This window comes from Rhinopithecus roxellana, unplaced genomic scaffold (assembly GCF_007565055.1).
Source record: "Rhinopithecus roxellana isolate Shanxi Qingling unplaced genomic scaffold, ASM756505v1 contig4179, whole genome shotgun sequence".
Classification (NCBI taxonomy): domain Eukaryota; kingdom Metazoa; phylum Chordata; class Mammalia; order Primates; family Cercopithecidae; genus Rhinopithecus; species Rhinopithecus roxellana.
The window spans coordinates 9,494-21,844 of NW_022143055.1; the positions used below are offsets into that span (position 1 = coordinate 9,494).

Genomic DNA, 12,351 nt, shown 5'->3' on the forward strand with positions numbered 1-12,351 from the left:
CTATATCTATTATATCTATTATGTCTATATTTTATGCCTTTATCTATTATATCAATTACGTCTATATTTTATACCTATATCTATTATATCTATTATGTCAATACATTACACCTATATCTATTATGTCTATATTTCATACCCATATCCATTATATCTGTTATGTCTGTATCTATTATATCTATTATGTCTATCATTTATACCTATATCTATTATATCTATTGTATATATTTTATAGCAATATCTATTATATCTATTTTGTCTATATTTTATACCTCTATCTATTATATCTCTAATGTCCATATTTTATACAACAATCTATTATATCTGTATTTTATAATTTATCTATTATATGTATTATGTCTATATTTTATACCTATATCTATTATGTCTGTCTATATCTATTATACATATTATGTCTGTATTTTATACGTATATCTATATCTATTATGTCTATATATTATACCTGTCTTATATCTATTATGTCTATATTTTATCCCTATATCTATTATATCTATTAGGTCTATATTTTATTCCCATATATATTATGTCTATATTTAATACCTATATCTATTATATCTATTATGTCTATATTTTATACCTCTATCGATTATATCCCTTATATCTATATTTTATACCTATATCTATTATATCTATTAAATTTATATTTTATAATTTTATCTATTATATCTATATTTTATATCTGTATCTGTTATATCTCTTATATCTATATTTTATACCTATGTCTATTGTATCTATATTTTATACGTATATCTATTATATCTATTATAATATATTATATTATATTATATATAATATATTATCTATATTCTATACTTATATCTATTATATCAATATTTTATATTTATATATATTATATCTATTTTGTCTATATTTTATATCTATATATATTATATCTATTATGTCTATATTTTATAACTATATCTATCATGTCTATTATTTCTGAATTTTATACCTGTATCTATTATATCTATATTTTCTACCTATATCTATTATATCTATATTTTATACCAATATATATATTATCTATTATATCTATATTTTATACCCTTATATTTTATATCTATTATGTCTATATTTTATACCTGCCTCTATTATAACTATTATGTCTATATTTTATACTTATATCTATTATGTCTATATTTTATACCTGTATCAGTATATGTATTATGTCTATATTTTATACCTGTATCGATTATATGTATTATGTCTATATTTTATACCTATATCTATTATATCTCTTATGTCTATATTTTATACCTATATCTATTGTATCTATTATGTCTATATTTTATAGCTATGCCTATTATATCTATTATGTCTATATTTTATACCTATATCTATCAAATCTATTATGTCTCTATTTTATACCTATATTTGTTATATCTATTATGTCTATATTTTATACCTGCCTCTATTATAACTATTATGTCTATATTTTATACTTATATCTATTATGTCTATATTTTATACCTGTATCAGTATATGTATTATGTCTATATTTTATACCTGTATCGATTATATGTATTATGTCTATATTTTATACCTATATCTATTATATCTCTTATGTCTATATTTTATACCTATATCTATTGTATCTATTATGTCTATATTTTATAGCTATGCCTATTATATCTATTATGTCTATATTTTATACCTATATCTATCAAATCTATTATGTCTCTATTTTATACCTATATTTGTTATATCTATTATGTCTATATTTTATACCTATATCTATCAAATCTATTATGTCTCTATTTTATACCTATATCTATTGTATGTATTATGTCTATGTTTTATTCGTATATCTATTATATTTATTATGTCTATACTTTATACCTATATCTATTATGTCTATATTTTATTCCAGTATGTATTATGTGTATTATGTCTGTATTTCATACCTATATCTATTATATCTCGTATGTCTATATTTTAGACCTATATCTATTATATCTATTATGTCTATTTTTTATACCTATGTCTCTTATATCTATTACGTCTATATTATATACCTATATCTATTATATCTATTATGTCTATTTTTTATACCTATATCTATTTTATCTCTTAGGTCTATATTTTATACCTTTATTTATTATTTCTATTTTTTATACTTATATCTGTTATATCTATTATGTCTATATTTCATACCTATATGTATTATATCTTTTATTATTATATTTTATACCTGTATCTATTATATCTATTATTTCTATATTTTATACCGATATCTATTATTTCTATGATGTCTATATTTTATACCTATATCTATTATAACTATATTTTATACCTATATCTATTACATCCATATTTTATACCTATATCTATTATATTTATATTTTATAATTTTATCTATTATATCTCTATTTTATATCTGTATCTATTATATCTATTATATCTATATTTTATACCTATATCTATTATATCTATTATGTCTATATTTTATAACTATATCTATCATATCTAATATTTCTGTATTTTAGCCTATACCTCTTACATCTATACTTTCTACCTATATCTATTATATCTTTATTTTATACCTATATCTATTTTATCTATTATATCTATATTTTATACCTATATATATTATATCTATTATGTCTATATTTTATACCTATATCTATTATGTCTACAGTTTATACATGTATCTATTATACCAATTATGTCTATATTTTATACCTATATCTATTATAGCTTTTATATTTATATTTTATAACTATATCTTTTATATCTATATTTTATAGCGGTATCTATTATAACTATTATATCTATATTTTATACCTATATCTATCATATGTATATTTTATACCTATATCTATTATATCTATTATATCTATATTTCATACCTATATCTATTATATCTGTATTTTATACCTATATCTGTTATATCCATTATGTCTATATTTTATACCAGCATCTATTATATCTATTATGTGTATACTTCATACCTATATCTATTTTATCTATTCTGTCTACATTTTATACCTATATCTCTTATGTCTATGTTTTATACCAATATCGATTATATCTATTATGTCTATATTTTATACCTATATCTGTTATGTCTATTATGTCTATATTTTATACCTATATCTATTATATCTATTATGTCTATGTTTTATACCTATATCTATTATGTCTATATTTTATACCTAGGTCTATTATATCTATTGGGTCTATATTGTATACCTCTATTATATCTATTATATCTTTATTTTATACCTGTATCTATTATGTCTGTATTTTATAACTGTATGTATTATATCTATGATGTCTATATTTTATACCTATATCTATTATACCTATTTTGCCTATTTCTATTATACCTATTATCTCTATATTTCATACCTGTATCTATGATATCTATTGTCTATATATTATACCTCTATCTATTATATCTTTTATGTCTATATTTTATAGCTTTATCTATTATATCTATTAGGTCTATATTTTATACCTCTATCTATTACATCTATTATGTCTATATTTTATACCTCTATCTGCCATATCTATTTTGTCTATATTTTATACCTCTATCTATTATATCTATCATATCTAATTTTTCTATATTTTATACGTCTATCTGTTATATCTATTATGTCTTAATTTTATACGTCTACCTACTATATTTATTATGTCTATATTTTATTCCTATATCTATTATATCTATTATGTCCATAATTTGTACCTGTATTACATCTATTATGTCAATATTTCATACCTCTATCCATTGTATCTATTATATCAATTATGTCTATATTTATACCTCTCTTTATTATATCTATTTTGTCTGTGTTATTTAACTACATATTATTTCTATTATGTCTATATTTTAACCTATGTCTATTATGTCTTTATTTTATACCTATATCCATTACATCTATTGTGTCTGTATTTTATGCCTATATCTATTATGTCTATATTTTATACCTATATCTATTATATCTACTAGGACTGTATTTTATAACTCTATCTGTTATATCTATTATATCTATATTTTATACCTATATCTATTATGTCTATATTTAATACTTATATCTATTATATCTACATGTCTATATTTTATACCTATATATATTCTATCTATTATATCTATATTTTATACCTATATCTTTTAGATCTCTTATGTGTGCATCCATTATATCTATTATGTCTATCTTTTATACCTATATCTATTATATCTATTGAATATATTTTATAGCAATATCTATTATATTTATTTTGTCTATATTTTATATCTCTATCTATTATATCACTTATGTCTATATTTTATACCTCTATCTATTATATCTATATTTTATAACTGTATCTATTATTTGTATTATGTCTATATTTTATACCTATATCTATTACATTTGTCTTTATCTATTATATCTATTATGTCTATATTTTATGCGTATATCTATTATGTCTATATTATATACATATATATATTATATCTATTAAATCTATATTTTATACCCATATCTATAATATCTATTATTTCTGTATTTTATACCTGGATCTATTATATCTATATTTTCTACCTATATCTATTATTTCTATATTTTATTCCTAAATCTATTTTATCTATTATATATATATTTTATACCTATGTATATTATATCTATTGTGTCTATATTATATAGCTATATCTATTATACCTATTATGTCTATATTTTATACCTATATCTATTATATCTATATTGAATAACTATATCTATTGTATCTGTTATATTTATATTTTGTAACTATACCTATTATATCTATATTTTATACCTATATCTATTATATCTATTACATCTATATTTTATACCTATATCTATTACATCTATATTTTATAACTTTATCTATTATATCTATTATGTCTATTTTTTAAACCTATATCTATTATATCTATTATAATTATATTTTATACCTATGTCTTTTATATTTATTATGTCTATATTTTATACCTATATCTATCAAATCTATTATGTCTATATTTTATACCTATATCTATTTTATCCACTATATCTATATTTTATACCCATATCTATTATATGTATATTTGATACCCATATCCATTATATCTATTATATCTATATTTTTTAGCTATATCTATTCTGTCTATTATGTCTGTCTATGATATCTATTATATCTGTATTTTATACCTATATCTATTATATCTATATTTAATACCTGTATCTATTATATCTATTATGTATATGTTTTATATCTATATCTATTATATCTATTATGTCTATATTTTATGCCTATATCTATTATATCTCTTATGTCTATATTTTATACCTATATCTATCATATCTATTATGTCTGTATTTTATACCTATATATATCATATCTATTATGTATCTATTTTATACCCATATCTATTATATCTATTATGTCTGTATTTCATACCTATATCTATAATATCTATTATGTCTGTATTTCATACCCATATCTATTATATTTATTATGTATATATTTTATTCCTATATCTACTATGTCTTTATTTTATACATATATCTATTATAATTATTATGTCTATATTTTATACCTATATCTATTAAATCTATTATGTCTAAATATTATACCTATACCTTTTATGTCTATATTTTACACGTATATCTATTATGTGTATATTTTATACCTATATCTATTATATCTATTATGTCTATATTTTATACCTATATCTATTATATCTATTATGTCTATATTTTATACCTATATCTATTATGTCTATATTTTATACCTATATCTATTATATCTATTATGGCTATATTTCATACCTATACCTATTATATGTATTATGTCTATATTTTATGCCTATATCTATTATGTCTTTATTTTATACCTATATCTATTATATCTATTATGTCTATATTTTATACATATATCTATTATGTCCATATTTTATACCTGTATCTATTATATCTGTTATGGCTATATTTTATACCTATATCTATTATATCTATTATGTCTATATTTTATACCAATATCTATTATATCTATTATGTCTATATTGCATACCAATATCTCTTAAGTCTATATTTTATAACTATATTTATTATATCTATTATGTCCATATTGTATACCTATATCTATTAAGTGTATGTTTTATACCTATATCTGTTATGTCTATATTTTATACCTATATCTATTATATCTATATTTTACACCTATATCTATTATATCTGTAATGACTATATTTTTATCTATATCTATTATATCTACATTTTGCACCTATATCCATTACATCTATTATATCTATATTTTATACTTGTATCTATCATATCTATTATATCTATATTTTCTTCCTATATCTATTGTATCTACATTTTATGCCTATATGTATTCCGTCTATTATGTCTATATTTTATACCTGTATTTATTGTATCTATTATGTCTATATTTTATACCTATATCAATAATGTCTATATTTTCTACCTATATTTATTATACCTATTATGTCTATATTTTATACCTGTATCTATCATGTCTATATTTTATATCTATATCTATTATATCTATTATATCAATATTTTATACCTATATCTATTATATCTATTATATCTATATTTTATACCTATATCTATTATATCTATTATGTCTTTATTTTATACCCATACCTATTATGTCTCTATTTTATACCTACATCTATTATATGCATTATGTCTATATTTTATACCTATATCAATTATGTCTATATTTTAAACCTATATCTATTATATCTATTAAGTCTACATTTTATACCTTTATCTATTATAACTATTATGTCTATATTTTATACCTATACCTATTATGTCTATATTTTATACCTATATCTATTATATGCATTATGTCTATATTTTATACCTATATCAATTATGTCTATATTTTCTACGTATATCTATTATACCTAATATGTCTATATTTTATATCTATATCTATCATGTGTATATTTTATATCCATATCTATTATATCTATTATGTCTATGTTTTATACCTATATCTATTATGTCGATATTTTATACCTGTATCTATTAAATCAATTATGTCTATATTTTATATCTATATCTCTTATATCTATTATGTGTATATTTTATACTTCTGTCTATTATATCTATTATATCTGTATTTTATGCCTATATCTATAATGTCTATTTTTATACCTGTATCTATTATATCTATTATGTCTATGTTTTATACCTATATCTATTATGTCTATATTTTATACATATATCTATTATGTGTATATTTAATACCTATATCTATTATATCTATTATGTCTAGGTTTTATACCTATATCTATAATGTCTCTATTTTATACCTATATCTATTATATCTATTATGTCTATATTTTATACCTCTATCTATTATATCTATTTTGTCTATATCTATTCTACCTATTATGTCTATATTTTATACCTATATCTATTATAACTATTGTCTATATATTATACCTATATCTATTATGTCTATAGTTTATACCTATGTCCATTATATCTATTATGTCTGTATTTTATAACTATATCTATTGTATCTATTATGTCTACATTTTATACCTCTATCTATTGTATCTATTATTTCTATATTTTATACCTATATCCCTTAAGTCTTTGTTTTATACCTATATCTATTTTATCTATTATGTCTATATTTTATAACTATATCTATTATATCTATTATGTCTGTATTTTATACCTATATCTATTATATCTATTATGTCTATATTTTATCCCTCTATCTATTATATCTATTATGTGTATATTTTATAACTCTATCAATTATATCTATTATGTCTATATTTTATACCTCTATTATATCTATTATGACTTTATTTCATACCTATATCTATTATAACTATTATGTCTATATTTTATATCTGTATCCATTATGTGTATTATGTCTATATTTTATACCTATATATATTTTATCCATTATGTCTATATGGTATACCTATATCTATTAAGTACATATTTTATACCTGTATTTATTTTATCTATTATATCTATATTTTATACCTGTATCTATTATGTCTATATTTTATACCTATATCTGTTATCTCTATATATTATACCTATATCTATTATGTCTATATTTAATACCTATATCTATTATATCTATTATGTCTATACTTTATAACTATATGTATTATATCTATTATGTCTATATTTTATACCTATAGCTATTATTTCTATTTTGTCTATATCTATTATACCTATTATGTCTATATTTTATAACTGTATCTATTATATCTATTGTCTATATTTTATACCTCTATCTATTATATCTTTTATGTCTATATTTTATAGCTTTATCTATTATATCGATTAGGTCTATATTGTTTACCGCCACCTATTACATCTATTATGTTTATATTTTATACCTCTATCTACTATATTATGTCTATATTTTATTCCTCTATTATATCTATTATATCTATTTTGTCTATATTTTATACCTTTATCTCTTATATCGATTATGTCTAAATTTTATACGTCTATTATATCTATTATATCTATATTTTATACCTCTATCTATTATATCTATTATATCTATATTTTATACCTATATCTATTATATCTATTATATCTATATTTTATACCTTTAACTATTATATGTATTGTGTCTATATTTTATACCTATATCTGTTATATCGATTATGTCTATATTTTATACCTATATCAAACGAATCATTATGTCTATATTTTGCACCTATATCTATCATATCTATTATGTCTATATTTTATACCTGTATCTATTATATCTATTAGGTCTATATTTTACAACTTTATCTATTACATCTAATATGTCTATATTTTATACCTCTATCTATTATATCTATTATGTCTATATTTTACACCTCTATCTATTATATCTATTATGTCTATATTTTATACCTCTATTATGTCTATTATGTCTATATTTTATTACTATATTTATTATATCTATTATGATTATATTTTATACATATATCTATTATGTCTACATTTTACCTATATCTACCATATATATTGTGTATATTTCATACGTATATCTATTATATCTATTATATCTATATTTTATACCCATATCTATTATATCTATTATGTCTATATTTTATACCTATATCTATTTTATCTATAATGTATATATTTTATACCTACATCTATTATATCTATTACATCTATATTTTTTACCTATAACTATTATGTCTCTATTTTATACCTATATCTATTATATCTATATTTTATACCTATATCTATTATATCTATTATGTCTACATTTTATGCCTATATCTATTATATCTATTATGTCTATATTTTATACCTATATCTATTAAATCAAATATGTCTGTATTTTATACCTATATCTATTGTATCTCTTATGTCTATATTTTATTCCTATATCTATTATAACTATTATGTCTATATTTTATATCTCTTATATCTATTATGTCTATATTTTATACCTATATCTATTACGTCTATATTTTATAACTATATCTATTATATCTATTATGTCTCTATTTTATACCTATATCTATTATGTCTCTATTTTATACCTATGTCTATTATTTCTATATTTTATACCTATATCTATTTTATCTATTATGTCTAAATATTGTACCTATATCTATTATGTCTATATTTTATACCTATATCTATTATAACTATTATGTCTATATTTTATAACTATATCTGTTATAGCTATTATGTCTATATTTTATACCTATATCTATTATATCTATTTTGTCTATATTTTATACCTATATCTTTCATATCTATTATGTCTATATTTTATACCTATATATATCATATCTGTTTTGTCTATTATTTTATACCTATATCTATTAAATCTATTTTGTCTATATTTTATATGTATATCTATTATGTCTATATTTTATACCTATATCTATTATATCTATTATGTCTATATTTTATACCTATAATTATTATATCTAATATGTCTATATTTTATACCTATATCTATTATGTCTATATTTTATATCTATATCTATTGTATCTGTCTATATTTTATACCTATATCTATTGTATCTATTATGTCTATATCTTTTTTTTTTTTAACAGGCTTAATTCACTTTATTTTTCTTGTATAAATAGCCTATGTTGTAGCCACAGCTGGAGCCTGGGTCCGCTGCACGGAGACTCTGGTGTGGGTCTTGACAAGGTGGTCAGTGAATTCCTGATAGGTAGACTTGGTAAACACAGTCTCCTTCCACAGGTCAGGCGTCAGGTAGCTGTAGGTCTTAGAGATGGCATCAAAGGTGGCCTTGGCGAAGTTGCCCAGGGTGGCAGTGCAGCCCCGGGCTGAGGTGTAGCAGTCATCAATACCAGCCATCATGAGCAGCTTCTTGGGCACAGGCGCTGAGACGATGCCAGTGCCCCTGGGTGAGGGGATGAGGCGCACCAGCACAGAGCCACAGCGGCCTGTCACCTTGCAAGGGACGGTGTGGGGCTTGCCGATCTTGTTCCCCCAGTAGCCTCTGCGCACCAGGACAATGGAGAGTTTGGCCAGGATGATGGCCCCACGGATGGCGGTGGCCACCTCCTTGGAGCACTTAACACCCAGGCCGACGTGGCCATTGTAGTCCCCGATAGCAACAAACGCCTTGAACCTGGTGCGCTGACCAGCACGGGTCTGCTTCTGCACCGGCATAATCTTCAAAACCTCATCTTTGAGAGAGGCCCCCAAGAAAAAGTCAATGATCTCAGATTCCTTAATGGGCAGAGAGAAGAGGTAGATCTCCTCCAGGGACTTGATCTTCATGTCCTTGACCAAGCGGCCCAGCATGGTGACGGGCATCCACTCCTTATCCTCGGCCTTGCCTCCGCGAGCTCCGCGGCCTCGGCCCCGACCCCGTCCACGGCCGCGACCCCGGCCCCGGATGCCACTGCCGAAACCTCCGCGGAAGACACCGCGGATCCCCATCCCAGGGCCACCAGGGCCTCCGGACCACCCCGCTGAACCGGCGTCATCTGCCGTTTGGTGTTTTCTCGGAGAAGAAGCTAATGTCTATATCTTATACACATATCTATTATATCTATTATGTCTATATTTCATACCTATACCTATTATATCTATTATGTCTATATTTTATATCTATATCTATTATATCTATTATATCCATGTTTTATACCTATATCTATTAAATTCATTATGTCTGTATTTTGTACCTATATCTATTATATCTATCATGTCTGTATCTTATACCTATATCTATTATGCTTTATGTCTTTATTTTAAACCCATACCTACTATATCTATTATGTTTATATTTCTTACCTATATCTATTATAACCATTATGTCTATATTTTGTACCTATATCTATTATGTCAATATTTTATACCTATATCTATTATAATTATTATGTCTATATTTTACACCTATATCTATTACGTCTATATTTTATAACTATATCTATTATATCAATTATGTCTCTATTTTATACCTATATCTATTATGTCTCAATTTTATACCTATATCTATTATTACTAAATTTTATACCTATATATATTATATCTATTATGACTATATTTTATACCTAAAACTATTATTTCTATATTTTTTACCCATATCTATTATATCTATTAGTCTATGTTTTATACCTATATCTATTATGTCGATATTTTATACCTATATCTATTATATCTATTATGTCGATATATATTGTTTCTATTATGTCTATATTTATACCTATGTCTATTATATCTATTATGTCTATAGTTTATACCTGTATCTATTATATCTATTATATCTATATTTTATACCTATATCTATTATGTCTATATTTTATAACTATATCTGTTATATCTATTATGTCCATATTTTATACCTATATCTATTATATGTATTATGTCTATATATTATACCTGTCTATTTTATCTATATTTTATGCCTGTATCTATTATATCTATTATGTCTATATTTTATACCTATATCTATTATATCTATTAAGTCTAAATATTCTACCTATATCTATTATGTGTATATTTTATACCTATATCTATTATAACTATTATGTCTATATTTTATAACTATATCTGTTATAGGTATTATGTCTATATTTTATACCTGTATCTATTATATCTATTATATCTATATTTTATACCTATATCTATTATAACCATATTTTATATCTATATACATTACATCTATGTTTTTTACCTATATCAATTATAACTATTATATTTATATTTTTAAAATTATATCTATTATATCTATATTTTATATCTGTATCTATTATATCTATTGTTTATATTTTATACCTGTATCTATTATATCTATATTTTATATGTATGTCTATTATATCTATATTTTATACTGATATCTATTATATCTATATTTTATACGTATATCTATTATGTCTATATTTTATA

General features: G+C 21.7%; 1 pseudogene across 1 annotated transcript; it reads right to left on the reverse strand.

The window, feature by feature from the left end:
- Positions 1–10,074: 10,074 nt before the first annotated feature.
- LOC115895990 lies at positions 10,075–10,959 on the reverse strand (annotated as a pseudogene). The gene has a single exon (XR_004056028.1). The product of XR_004056028.1 is annotated as a 40S ribosomal protein S2 pseudogene (transcript).
- Positions 10,960–12,351: the final 1,392 nt, after the last annotated feature.